Consider the following 14,038-nt stretch of genomic DNA (forward strand, 5'->3'; position numbering starts at 1 on the left):
ATCCCTCTCCATACTTGATTCTGGCCTGCCCAAAGGCTTCTACAGGATGTTTCTGGTAAAAATACAGAACTTCCTGTAGAAAGTCCTGTAGCTTCTTGTAGAAGGTTGAACCATGACTAAATTGTGCTCGAACCCTGAAAAAATGAGTGTTCATGAACGGGATGGATGTGCTTAGGGTGGCTAGCACAGGTGCTACCTCCCTAGCTAAAATCTCGGCCAATTTCTCCTTCTGCTGCCCTCTCCCCAAACTTCCTTGTATGCCAACCCCAAACAACGCAAAGCCTTTGAACTCATTTGATGAAACTTCCTCAAGAGTAATTCCCTTGATGCATCATCTAATTCAACAACTGATCCATCTGCAAGTTGTTGAAAAGCACTCCTTTCAAGCAAATTTTCCATGGCGCCCTTCACTAGCAGACGATTTTGTCCCATTGGTTTCGTGACAATAACACCCATGGATTTTCGATCATAATCAAACTCCAATAAAGCCCGCCTCTTTGATCTTTGTATCCACCAATCACAATTGCCCAATTTCACTGTGCCACTATTGAGAATGGCACTTGTATCACCTGCCATTGGGTTGGAACTCCCATTTTTTCAACCAATACCTTCAAGGCTGCCTCAGTGGGAATACCAGTAGCATGGAATTGGTGACCTTGACAAGATATCCCTGCATCATTGCAAACTGCAGCAACTTTTGCCAGAGTTTCTAAATTTTCCCCCATATTATGTGCAGGCCAATCCAATATTTTTCCATCCTCAGGATTATATGTTGTTCCTTCAACAGTAAACTCTCTAAGTGAACCAGTATTGTGCCCTATGGCTATAAACTCACTGACAGACATCTGATTGGTTGTAAGAGTACCTGTCTTATCAGAGCAAATCACTGTGGTGCAACCCAAAGTCTCCACGCTCGGTAACTTACGCACAATAGTATTCTTTTGTGCCATCTTACGAGTGCCAAGAGCCAAACATGTAGTAATCATAGCAGGCAATCCCTCTGGTATAGCAGCAACTGCCAGAGCAACAGCAATCTTAAAGTAGTACATACATTTCTCAAAGGAAAACCTGATATTTTTTTGGCCACCCATCTATGACTTCCCATGAAAGAAAATATTTGTAGTTCATGATCCAGACAAGAATACAAATGGCACCAATCACTATTTTCAGTCTTTCACCAAATTCATCTAACTTTCTTTTCAAAGGGGTATCATGACATTCCATTGAAGCTTCCTGAATTTGTGCCTGAATTTTACCTATTTCTGTAAACATGCCAGTGCTCACAACAATGCATGTGCAGCAGCCATTGGTAATTGTAGTTCCTGCAAACACCATGCATTCTTTCGACTGCAACTCACAGTCACACAAGGTGGCTGGATATGTTCTTTTGACCACAGGCATGCTCTCTCTGGTCAGGGAGCTCTGCTCCATCCTAAAGGTGGATGTCTTGAGGGACATAATTCTCATGTCTGCAGGAACCTTGTCTCCCACCTTCAGTTCCACTATATCTCCTGGAACAAGTTCTCTGGAGGGAAGATCTACAACATAATGTCCATCTCTCAAGACCTTTGCATGATCAGATTGCATTTCTTTGAGAGCTTCCAAAGCCTTCTCAGAATTATTCTCCTACCATACTCCAACAATGGCATTGAGGATGAGAATCAGGAGAATGACCAGGGGCTCTACATAGGCTGTTATGCCCTCCTCAGAAGACACATTATCACGAAAGTAGGCGAGAAGAAATGAAATGCCAGCTGCCAGCAGAAGTATTTTAACAACTGTATCATCAAATTTCTCCACTACCAACATCCACAAAGGTGTACCATTTTTCTTCGGGAGCTCATTCCATCCATATATTTGACGGCGTTTTTCCACTTCATGAGAATTTAAACCATTCTCTAAGCTCACATCATAGTCTTCTAAGCATTCTTCAACAGTTTTAGACCAAGCAGGGAATATCTTATCCTCCATGGACTATGAAATAGATGATCAGATTCTGAATTCAAACAGATTGCTCCACCATTAACAGATCTATAATGCGTTTGAAAAACTCCAAAATCAATACTTTCAAGAACCTTGGTAACCTTGGACACGAGCATTAACTACTTTTCTCATTTCAAGCTTGAATTTTGACAAAAATCTTGGGTTTCCCTTCTGCAGAGCTGTTTTCTGCGTTTCCTGTAGACGACTTCCTATAGAAACGCCTGTAGAGTGTCCCTGCACCTCTAAGTGAGCCCGATACGCTGGAGAATTGTGAACCAGGCCACAAAGCTCAATGGAGGATGATGGGTTAATCATTTTGTGGAATCAGAGGATGCATACTTCAGTTGAAAATGTTGCAAGTGAAAGTTAACAACAGTCTGTGAGTTTCAGCTGAGCGTTCGTTAATTGCTACGTGATTTGTGGTGAAGGAGTGAGGTGGCCAGGTGTACATGGCCACATGCAGACGACAGTGCTATAATGAGCTGCATGTCCTCTTCTTGTTAATCAGTTGCACTGGAGTTAAAGCCTCTACCACTGTCTGTTTTTTTTTATTTTCAATTTTCACGTGAGTTGTCTAACAGATACGTTGCATGATTCTTGGTTGATTGATAGAGAATTGGACAAGGAATTATCGGCTTAATCCTGCTATATTCGTGGTTCAATTCCACCATTCCATTCATTCATGCAGTTTTTAAATTAGATTTGTGCAATAGAAGAATGAGTTTCAGTCACATACCTCGAAGTCGAATGGTTGCCGTGAGCTGCTGTGGCCTGTCATTGCTGCATGCATTTGATTCTATGGTTGCATGATGGCTTGGCTGATGATTTTTGGTTGTTTTCCTTGTGCAGGTGTCCTCTGGCTGGATGCATGCTGCGGGAGTTCATTTCCACGTTCAGATCTGCAACTTCAAGCTATTGTTGCGACCAGAACTTGTTTTTGCCACTGCTCCCAAACGATAAACCGGATTGATCTGAAACTTGCTAAGCGCATTCCTATCATCGCTATGCACCTCCCATAGCAAAATCGTGATCAATGGATGCACAGATTTCGAGAAAAATGGAAAATGGCTGAAGATTTCAGAGATCAATTTCTCGGAAACCGTGCATCGGAATCGGCTGACACTACTTGGGTAGGTTACTATCACCCATATTCATATCTCCATGAAACAAGTTTTGAAACAGATGCACGGATATGGAGAAAATACAAAAATGGCTGATGGTGATGGAGGCTGATTTCTTGGAAACCGTGCACCAGAATGGCCTGAAACTGCTCGAGCATGTTGCCATCATCCCTATACAATTCTCTGTAAAACGGTTTTTCAAATGGATGCATGGTTTTCAAGTTATGGCAAAAACAAATTTTGTTCTATGTATTTTCTCTTCAAAGCATTTTGCAAGTTTTTGCATGGAAAGAAAAACTGAGCTTGGGTTGTGATGCAGGTATGGAAAGAAAAACTGAGCTTGGGTTGTGATGCAGGTATGGAGATGATGGAGGAGGAGTTTGAAGATTGCAAGAGGACTTTTGAACCCTTGAGGAAGCTACCATGTTCGCCAAACCACCTTTTTGAAATCCATTTCTAGCTTCCTAAAATTACTATAGGAACTTCCTGTAGAAGCACAATGAGAAGCACAATGAGGTGGAAAAGATGATGGAAAAGGGTGAGAAATGGTAACATGAATGCTTGCATGCATAACCAATGGATTCCAAGCTTTAGACCCCCTTCCAAAATCGAATCTGGCTCGCTTGAAGGTTCTACAGGATGTTTCCTGTAGAAATATAGAACTTCCTCTAGAAGGCACAAAAACTCCTTTGTCTTTGTTTTTAGTGATCCTCCTGACCTGCAATGTCATTGCTGCAACCTGAAATTATTCAATGGAAATTAGATTTATTTTTCTTTTTCTTTTTCTCTTTATTTTTGAAAAACAACTAGGGCGCCTCATGGAGGTTTTCACCCTAATTGCCTGCCCTGGGCGCCTCCAAGGGAGGTTTTCACCCAGAGATCTTATTCTCTTTTCTCTTTTTTTCCAACCCATTGACCGCCTCATGGAGGTTTTCAATCAATGAGCCAATCTAAGGCGCCTCTGACGAGGTTTTCACCTTAGATTTTTATTTTTCCTCTTATTTTCATTTTTTTCTTTTTTCCCTTTTTTTCTACCCTACCCTACTTGAAAAACAAAATCATTTTCAAGTGTAAGAATACTTCCAATGGAGCCATGTGCACATTGAGATTAGAGACAAAATGATGTGGCGGCTTGAGATACATGCTTTGACAGTTATCCGGATTTCAGAGACAAAATGATCTGACTTGGAAGGGATCAAACATAGCTGAGGAAGAGAGTACTGCTGCAACTTAGTGACTGTCTGGAACCATGTCTCAATATAGCTTTGATATCCTTGGTCCTTTTGCTGATCTGGATCATTCTTCATGTCACCTTCTATCATGACTTTCTCATCTCCCTCTGTTTGATGATCTTTCTCTTGAATACATGGAAGATTTGATGGTAACCATGAGGGAGCTCTCTCGATCTCTGATTCTGATCTCTTCTCTAAATCAAGTGCAGCCCATGGTTCTTTGATCTCCTCTTTTGAATCTTCTTTTGCCGGATGTGGTCCTTCAATGCTTTCAAGATAATCTCTGCTTTGCAACACTCTTCCTGAGCTATGGTGAAGATCATTGAGCTCAAGAGGAGTCATTTGGACATGTTGTGCCTCAGCTTTGTAATTAGGTTGAGCTATTCCAATGTGTGGGTTTGGAAATGGTGGTATGGGTAGCTGAGTGGGGGTGTATATTTGAGATGGATGTGGATGGGGTTGAGGTTGGGTAGGCATTTGGGGTTGCCTTGGTGGAGGAGGAGGCGATGGTTGTGGATGAGCAGGTGGTGGAGGAAAATGAGCGGGTTGAGAGTTGTACTGGGGCCTCCACCCCTGATAAGGTGCATTCCACTGAGGTTGTGGCTGAGCATAAGAGTGAAACGAATGAGCAACTGGTGGGGAATAATATGGATCTGTGAAGGAACAAGGAGGAGGTGTGAACCAGGAAGGATGAGCAGGGGGACCCCAAGAAGGCATGAAAGTGGCTTGATAGGGGTCATAATAGGTCTCGGATGTCCCCTGCAGTTCTTGCTGATAAGATCTAGGTTCATGTGGCCTCCTTTGGTTCATATAGTAGAGTGATTCAATGGCTCCTTTTGCTCTATGATATGCAGCTTTGATTCTGGGTAAGGAAGGGCACTGATTTGTAGGATGGTATTCTTCACATACAAAACACACTTCTATGGAGTACCATGGACATTCGTTCCTAGGATGCTTTCCAGTGCACCTAGGACAAAAAATGGCCAAAGCCCTCTTGGCTTCCTCTTGCTTCCTTTGGATCCGCAAGGTATCCAGTTGCATGGCAAGAAACTGCCTCATATCACTCTTGAAATCTTCGATCTGATTTACAAATTCATTTTTGGATAAGGTACTGCTCCCAACATTTCTGCTTGTAGCCATTCGCTCTAGAGGAATGTTTTCTTCTTATTCTCCCCTAGAGGTTCTTTAGATATGTCTTGATGTCCACCCAGGGGTTCTTCTTATTCACAGCCATCGAAGAAGAGAGAAGTTTGGCTGTGTGAAGCAAAGGGGGGTGTTGTGAAAATATTTTTCTAACTTATCTCTACTCCTACAAGGCATGAAATGAAATCTTTTTGGTTGATTTTTTCTTTTTTCTACTTGTACCTGCAAAACTAAAATAAATTGAACTGCAACTAACTATCTTGCTGAAATGGAAATGTGGAATTGAAACGAAAGCAGGAAAGGACTAATCTACTTTGCTCAAAGGAAATTGCAGGAATGAAATGCTAGGCTACGCTTGCAGAATTGAAATGTTAATCTACGCTTGCAGAAATGAAATTGTGGAATTGAAATGCTAATCTATGAAAGCGGGAAATGCTAATCTACTTTTGCATAAATGAAATTGCATAATGGAAATGAAATAAACTACTTAGCAGAAGATTGTAGTGGAAAATAGAAGAAAAGCAGCAATCACCAATACTCTGATGCTTCCCTAGCAACGGCGCCAAAAAGATGGTGGGCTCCAGTATTGCGGCAATAATGTTGCAACTCCTGGAACTCCCTTCTTTAATTTTATCAACCCGATAGTTCGTAACAAACTTGGAAGCGACGGTGCTGTATGCACAAGTACTAGCTCTTGCCGCAGCTGTCACTTGGTCAGCTGGCACAAGTCCGCTAGGAGCTTAAGCCAACTTCTATGAGCTCTTAGAAGAAGCTTTTTAATTGATGGATGAAAGCTAACTCGAAGGAAGCTAATCTAATTGCAAAAAGAAACTGAAAGCCAAAAAGAAACGCAAACCCTAGCAAACCCTAATTCTACCAGCTATTCCTACTGACTCAAAGGAGATCATGCAAACTACTAAAAGAGATGCCATTACTTCTATGAAGATAAAATACATGTGTCTAGACTACCTCTATCTGAAGAAAACATCTTTTTGTATTTTTGTTTAAGTTGTTGGAATTATCATGCATGTGCTTCTAACTATTTTTTACTGTACAGAGGTGGATCAAGGGGGAGAAATGCTTGGGAAAGGTTGGGAAGGTTCAGAGATGGTCTAAGGGGTCCCTAACACCCTTCCAGAGAGTCTCACAAACTTTGGCTGCCAAGAAACCGTGTTTATGAGCTTCTACAGGAAGTCTGCAGGGGTTCTACAGGATGTTCAGGATTTCTACAGGATGTTCTGTAATTCTTCTACAGGATGTTTCGAAATGGGATTTTGGAGCATGGATGGAGGGAAAAGGATGGAGGAATGAGTATGGAGGTGAAATAGGGGTGTGAAGAGGTCTAGGACTTGGTGGATGAGGCTAAGGAGCGATTGGATTTGTTCAAGGATGGAGGAAGCGATGATGCACAAGAATGTAGGAATTAGGGCAAGGTGGGGAAAGTATGGCAAATGAAGGGTACGACTCATGGACTAAGGGTTGGAGCATATTATCTGATGGATTATGGGTAGATAGAGAAGGATAACAGGTGCTCTGCAAGTTATTTTTCGAATTAAATGAAGACTTGGAAAATCAAGAACCTAATTTCCTTGACCTAATCTGACCTAGATAATAGCAAAAGAAATGGAACAGAAGTTTATTTGCACAAAATCAGATGAACTAACTATGCAACTAAGCAATCATAACCCTAAGCATGCAGTCAAAACTAATATCAAGTTTGACAACTAAGAATCCAACACTAATACTTGCATGGTGAAGCAAAACAACGTTTTTGTGGGCAACAAGGTCACCTTTGTCCCAACTCACGATCCCACTGAGGGAGAGGTAAGATCAGAGGTGCTTGAGCCCCATTTTCCAAGGATCCTTTATGTTATTAATCTATCCAAATCCATCTGAACATGAAAATCTACTTTAATCATCAAAAGCAACCTAAATAACACAACAAGTTTTAAATCTAAATAGCAGATTTTACTCTAAGAATGCAGCAAAGACACATGAAAGTAAACAAAGGAGGTATTGGGCGCTTGAGATGGGCCCAACCCCAAGAGCTACAGCCTCCTAAGAGAGATTTAGAGCTGGTGCAAAGCTGGATTCATCTTTATTGAGCAAAAAAAGAAGAGTTACATCAAAACTGTCCACAATGGAAACTTGAAAATGTGCTGAAAGCAAAGCTAATCTACTGCATAAAAATCGAACTACAAACTAGCTAACTTCTGCCTACAAAATGACTAACCATTGGCTACAAAATGACTAACCACTAGGTAACTACCAGCTACAAAATGAATAACCACTAGCTAACCAAAATGAGGCCCTAAGCCTTCTTATTTATACAAATTGAGGACCCCAACAGTCCTCCTAAACTTTAGGGACTCGGCTGGCCAAGACTTGTAGTTAACAGCAGTCCTACTTGACTTGCTTGGCTGCCCTTGTGCTAATTGATTTGGTGGCCCTTGAACTCCGAGCTGATGGTGGAGAATTCAAGGTAAGGGCCCATAAATGAAGGGAACACCTTCCTAAAAATACTCTCCATGAATTTGGCTGCCAAGTTCTCATTTCAACCATTGACTTTGTCTCCAAATTGACCAAAAAGGCTACACAAAGCACACATTAGACTTCTTGGCATAATGACTAACCCAATTCACTCTATTAGCATAAATATGATAAAAAACATGCAATAAACTAATGAGAATGGTGGATTAAGTCGAATTAGGTGGTTGAATGAGCCCAAATAATCATCCATTTTTGGGGCTCATCAATACTCTTTGACCCTGTTGTCCTGTTTTCATCTATTTACTTGGTTGTTCTATTGTTACTTGCAGTGAATTTTTGCTGTAAATTTCTCACTAGTAAATTAGGTATTGTCTCCCACCATTCTGCGTTAGGTAATCTATCATTCATCATACTCCTATATATCTCATCGACCTCATGCTGGAGAAAAAACAAGTTCTCAAAGGTGTTATAAAAACTTTGCCTATTGGCATTGCTTTTATAGATGAAGTGCTAGTTTGTTCCTTAGCCAACCGCCTTAATCTGTTATCATAGTCCAGCTGTGTGATAAGTTTATCATTAATGACCAATGGACTAGGCAAACCTTTCTTCCTCAAAATTTGGAATTTGGCCATAAATCTATCAATGACCACCTGCATGTTATCGCACTTTTGTTCTAAGTTGAGCATGAAGATTCTTTCGGAAAGGACCTTCCTTACTTCCGAAATGGTTTCAGTCTTATCTTCTATATTGAGCTCCTAAATCTCATATCTGTTTTTTCTGTTAGGAAATGGATGAGTCTATTGGAATCCTCTAGCTTATCCCCCAATTCCTCTTTGACTTTTTGAATAGCTACTATAGCTACCTTTATCAGTTCTGTTTGCTCAAAGATAACTTGAATAGATGGCCAAATATCCTCTCAAAGATAACTTGAATAGATGGCCAAATATCCTTGACGGAGTCAATGATATTGGCCCTTAAGAGTTCCTTGGCTTGCCCAAGGAGTTATAGATGGCCAAATATCCTTGACGGAGTCAATGATATTGGACCATAACAGTTCCTTGGCTTGCCCCAAGGGGTTTCTCTAATGTCAAGTCCTTCTCCAAGGCTTTGACCCTTTCACTCATTGTGTTGGTCTTCTGAGTTTCTTCCTTTTGCATTATTTGTGTAAGTTTATAATCAATCTCTAAACATCCCACATTTTCCTTTAGTATTTTCATTTATGTAGCCTGAATTGACATCTCTTCCATAGCTTTAACTAATTATGCAGCCTTTTCTCCTAATACATCTGTTGTTATGGTAGATTCTGTTGTTACTGGAAATGATGTAGCAGGTGCAGTTGTTGGTGCAAGTGAAGTTGCCAGTGTAGAAGGGAATGTTGTACACACAGTATGGATGACACTTGCAGAAGTTAATGCAATGTGAGTCTGTTTCAATCAGATCAAGCTATCTAATTGCTTCTCTGTCTCCCTAAGTTGATCATTGAGATTTAGGACTAAGTCCATCAACTCTTCATGTTTGGTTTGGTTCTCTATGACTTCCAGTGTTTGAGGATGTTGTGGTTGGGGAATTTTCAATTGCTTCTTCATTGCAACAATATCATCGTTCTTCTTCTTTATGAGCTACTCGGTAGCTTTAATATTTTTGGGATCATGTCCCAATTCAATAATTAAGTCTTCCAAATACTTAATCCTCATATCCTTCGCCTGTAAGGAGGCTTTCACAAACTAAAACTGGGCTGAGATGTTGTTTACTGAATTTTGTAGCTGATGGGCAGCTATGGCTTTACCTGTTACGGTGGAGTATATTATCTCTCCAGCCTATTTGTGCAGTTCTATTTGGTGTATGGGATGAATATCCCTTGGCAACACTTCAAAGTCAACCCTCTTGTAATCTAATGATGTTTTGGGCTACTGAGCTATAGGTTTGATAAAGGACATCTAGAGATTTCCCTTCCTGATGTCAAAGGTGGACATTCACCTTGTTTGATTTGTGGGAGTGAGATTTAGGTATTGGGCATATGTTTGGGCTTTAAGCCTCTCATTCTTCATTTGGATTTCCTTATACCTATCCTTTATATCCAAGTCTTTGTCAGCATGCCTACTAAAGGAAGACACTTCCACACTAAGCTTCCTTTCCAACATCTGAGTTTGTGATGTGGAAGGCTCTTTTATGTCTTCATGTGGAGTAGTGGGCCTACTTCTTTCTACCTCTGTGTCGGTAACCTATGCTGATCCTTTTGTGTATTCCTGTTCAGAGGCTTGATTGAGCCTTGGCCTCTTGTTGTGACTTGTTTCCTATTGCAAATTAGAGGTGTCCATTCCTGAAGTGGAATCTCCCTCTCTATTTCTTTTCGGATTTTTCTCCTCATTTTGAGGAGTCTATGTGACTAGAGGGGTGCTCATGGCCCTTTCTTAGTCTTCTAGCACCTGCAGGAAAGTGTTGTCATCAAGCTACTTTTCCGAATCAATCGGAGCATTTTCTACAGCTACCCTTGTACTGTCACTATCTACTAGGGTATTTTCCACCCATTCTATTTGATTTTCATATGCCTCTATCTCTAGTATGGGGTGCTGGATAAAAGGTCCTAGCTTGACCTTTTGCCTTTTCTTGGTTATGAACTCTAAAGGGTCATATCTTCGTACAAAACTTCCTTGGAATTTCAGGATTTGTAGGATTAGGTCTACCTCTTTCCCTACCTCTCTGTTATTGCATATGAAGGGGCTTAACTGGTCTTTGACTTTGAAATTGGCCTTCTTCTTGGCATTGATAAAGTTGACCTCATCTGCATTGATGATCTATCTATAATATTCTAAGTCAAACAACCTCCTGCGGAGGTATCTTGGCAACTTATATGGTGCAAGTAGGCAACCATATATTCTGATTTCTATGTGGTTTTGGTACAGGTACCAATCACCCACTTTGATTTTCCTGGAAAGCTAGAGGACTCTCATTACCTTTGGGCTTATCCTAGGTGGAGGATTCCCAGTGAGCATAGTCATGATTGGACGCACAAAAGATTCTATGAAATCAGAGTATATATAACGTGATCTAAACCCATGGAAAAGTGGCATCCAAAAGATGATAGATCTGGGCTGGCCCCTGGTGTCAAGCGTCTAGAGAGTAAAGGGAAACTTATCTGATTGATAATACCAAAATAGATGTTACAAAACAGAGGAGTATTTGAATACTCTCTCATTTCCCATTCTTGCGAACTCCTCATGCATCCTATCAACTATGAAATTGGAAAACTCATATATGATTGTAGGAGGCTGCCATGGGGTATAGAGGGACATGAGAGCAAGAATGATTTCATCAATATATTCACTTGTAGAGTAACCCAAAACACAAGATATCATGGTTACAATGTTCTGGCTCCATTAAGAGAAAAATAGCTGCTACGTATGGAGGGGTGTCCTTAGGGATATGCTTTCCTTCTCTGATGAAGGTCTCAAAAAACAAGGCCAATCTTAATGGGCTTAGCTTAGGATACTAGTCCAGTAGGTATCCAATTGAGAGTAGGGTTAGGTTTGACCCTGGTTGAAACTACAACATTTCATTAATTGACTCAGTTGTGATAGTGAATAAAACTTTCTAGTCATGAGACATTATGGCTCTATGGCTTGGGACATAGAATGCATAGCACATATGGTTGATTTCTGGAATGATATGAACTTGGGGAACTAGTATCTAAGTAAATTGGACTCCCAGAGGCCAATATCATCTATATGGTTTAGGTATCTGTCTTTTCTTAAGTAATGGATTTCAAGTGGGAGCTCTATTGCAGTTGTGTCCTTGATTTGGAAATCCCTGTCAACCAAGGGAAGGTGGTCTAGGTCTAAATGTGGAGTAGTAATGGGTCTAACATCCATAGAAACAAAGGCAACCATAATTCAGTTCTTGTGGATTTCAATTATGCTATAGGGGGGTTTATTAGAGGTTTTAAGCAAGTAATTTTTTTAATTGATAATATTTTTACTCAATTTCTTAACTCAAAATACTGCACAGGCCAAAGATTTTGAAATTTTGTAGGGGTAAGAGGTATTTCATGATGAAATACCTGGAATTAGGTGATTTGGATGTAAAATTGCTGGTTCATGAAGCTCCAATGGCTGGCGTAGTCCTGGTATAGTCTGAAAAGTTTGGCTGGTTGTCTGCAGCATTTTCTGGAGTGGAATTGGAAGTTTGTGGGTAAATTAGGCATTTGCAGTGGCTGACAATGGCTTCTAGAATTTATACCGAGAATACGCAAAAGAGGGAAAAATAAGGCTTCATGTTCTTTTATAGAGAATGTTGGAGCCTAGATTTGCCTCAGGCTGAAAAGACAAGGTTCTAGGTCCACATCAAACCATGCTCAGCCTCGTAGCTAGCCCTACGAGGATAGGAGAGGGCTCTCTCTGGGTCAATCTCAGTGAAGGATAATCAATGGGGCTTGATATGACTAATTTAGTAACTGATTTTAGGCTAGCTATTAAGTTCAAAAGATTTGATTAGATTTTTTGAGGGTTTTGCGTTGGAAACAGGGAAAGGCAAATTGGGCTCGGGGATGAGGCACAGTTTCTGCAGAGTTCTGATTGGGGCAAGGAAGGCAATAGTTTTGATGCTTTAAATTTTGTGAATTAATAGATCGGACTAGTGAGGAGCTAAGGAGAGCTAGAGAGTCTCAAGAGTTCCCCTTAAATAGATGAAAACATGAAAATTTAAACAAATTCTAAGGCAGAGCATAACAGTTAATGGATTCCACCTTAATCACTCATTTGTTCAAATTCAGAATAAAAGAGAGGAAAATGATACAAATAACACTAATTAACTTACAATTAATGAGAGAATCACACCGTCAAAACATAAAGCCACATGGATCCCAAACAGTGCTGCAAAACCCTGGTCTTTCCTTAGCCAAAAATGCAAAAGTGAATGTACAATAGAGTGCCAAACTTTTCCCAAGAGTCCAACCCTGAAAATGACTTAGGAATTACATGATATAGACTAGCCCAACACATTCCCTTGCTTCTAGGGGTCGAGATCATCATTCTAGGAGCTGTTTCAACCAATTCTAAACAAAGCACTAAAATCTAGGCAATTAAAACAACTTGCCTCTATAAGGTAGGAAACTGATTCATTCATTAAATTTTCACATTTAGTGAATGAATCCTCTAGAACAAGTAAATAAGTGCCAAAATTACATCATATTTATCCAATTATATCAAGATATATCAAAAATTACATCACAAAGCAAAACTAGTCAAACTGGCTGAATCTCTGAGCTGGAAGGTGAAAAACTAAGCAAAAATCCTCTGTGCGTCGTGCCAAAATTTGTATGTATCGCACCACTTTGAGGCTTCATTTGAGGCACTTCCTGAAGTCCAAATTGAGCCCAAGTGTACTTGTTGGAAAGCCCTACCTGTCTACTTTCTAACCCAAGTGGAATTTCTGAATTTGGTGCCAACTTTCTCCTCCAAAGCCTCAATCGCCCAAGATTGCTTCCTGTGTGAAATTAGGGGCATAGATGTCATTTTCAAGGTATTTTTGACCTCCTGAGAACTCAAAAATTGCCGAAAATTATTGGCCATACACTAGAAGTCATGAATTTTCATGATAAATCCAAAAATATAAAATTTTTGCATTTGGAGCCTCCTATCATAAGCGCACACCACGTGGCGCGGTGCACAGGGAGAAAAACCCTGTTTTTTGTACAAAAATTTGCAAAAATACCAAAAATGCCCCAAATTTCTTGAAATTTGGGCTGGAGCTTCTTCATTAAGTGTTATGCTGGGCTAAAGAGGCTTTAGCCATTATCTGAAGATGATCAAGCTCCCTTTGCCTCTTTTGATTCTTTATTGCCTTTCTCAATTTTGCCTTTAAATTCCTAATTCGGGCTTTGCAGACCCTCTTTCGTGCTATGTAGTGGAAAGCCATGTGTCTCAGTAATGCATGGTATTTGTCAGCCTTGTCCAAGAGCCTCTATAAGTGCATGTTAACTCTCTCGAGATTGGCCTCCCGATCCTCATTAGTCTCTTGCTCCAATGACGTGAGCTCAATTCTTCTCCTTTGTGCAGCCTGGCGATTCTCGTG

The 14,038-nt window shown here is 40.5% G+C and overlaps 1 pseudogene; it reads right to left on the bottom strand.

The window, feature by feature from the left end:
* Positions 1-204: 204 nt before the first annotated feature.
* Positions 205-1,971, bottom strand: LOC149155262 (calcium-transporting ATPase, endoplasmic reticulum-type pseudogene; annotated as a pseudogene).
* Between the last annotated feature and the right edge of the window lie 12,067 nt (positions 1,972-14,038).

The sequence above is a fragment of the Pinus tabuliformis genome, chromosome 9 (genome assembly GCF_031772625.1).
Source record: "Pinus tabuliformis cultivar Carrire ecotype Pingquan chromosome 9, CPIR1, whole genome shotgun sequence".
Taxonomy (NCBI): Eukaryota; Viridiplantae; Streptophyta; class Pinopsida; order Pinales; family Pinaceae; genus Pinus; species Pinus tabuliformis.